This window comes from Diaphorina citri, unplaced genomic scaffold, assembly GCF_000475195.1.
Source record: "Diaphorina citri unplaced genomic scaffold, Diaci psyllid genome assembly version 1.1 scaffold119504, whole genome shotgun sequence".
NCBI lineage: Eukaryota > Metazoa > Arthropoda > Insecta > Hemiptera > Psyllidae > Diaphorina > Diaphorina citri.
The window spans coordinates 1-771 of NW_007496441.1; the positions used below are offsets into that span (position 1 = coordinate 1).

The window sequence follows — 771 nt, forward strand, 5'->3', positions numbered from 1 at the left end:
GTTCCTTGTTTTGACGTTCAATAAGCATGCGGTTGGATTCCAACTTCTGCGTTTGTGACCGCTCCGCGAGCAAATCTGTGGAACAAAACAAATCATGAAGGATAAATTTTCACAACTTTTGTGATTACACCAATCTCAGTGGTGCAGTGGTTAGCGCGGTGGACTTCGGATCTGGAGGTTGGTGGTTCGAGTCCAAGTCAAGTCATAAAATTTAGCGTAGTGAATTAAGCAGGGAACGTTTATGCTTAACACGTCACGACATTTGTGACAAGCATTTATGCTTAACACAATTAAAATTCCTTTTCTTTCTTTTGCGATTACAGTATTAAATTACAAAGTGTTTCCTTTGATCAATTTCCATATTTCCACAAATTTTTTTACACGGGCCATGTCGTCACTGGTCCCTCCTTCATTAAAGTAGCTACTCTTTTGTCCTCACAAGGCTGAGTGCATCCCGAATAACATCCAGAAAATTTCCTTTCTATTACAATCAGAGAACTTCCGCTTCGGTCGAGATTCGAACCTAGCACCTCCGGATTGGGAGTCAGTTCTCTTGACCACTCGGTTAAAATTTTAAAGTAAAAGACATCCAGAAAATTTCCGTCCCACTCGGGATTCAAACCCCGCACTTCCAAATTGTTGTTGTTGTTTACTAATGCAAAGGAATTGATTATTATGTCATTTTCCTACGCGCGTCCCAATATTTTCCTACAATATCATTGCTGGCTTCCACGGCAGGGCAAGTAATTAAGTGTGCTGCATTCATGGGTG

General features: G+C 41.0%; 1 long non-coding RNA gene across 1 annotated transcript in view; it reads right to left on the reverse strand.

The window, feature by feature from the left end:
* The window catches only part of LOC113473826, a 10,056-nt gene continuing 9,285 nt past the window's right edge, over positions 1-771 (reverse strand). The window contains exon 2 of the long non-coding RNA XR_003395671.1: positions 1-75. This is a non-coding gene — a long non-coding RNA (uncharacterized LOC113473826). The remainder of the gene's footprint in view (positions 76-771) is intronic.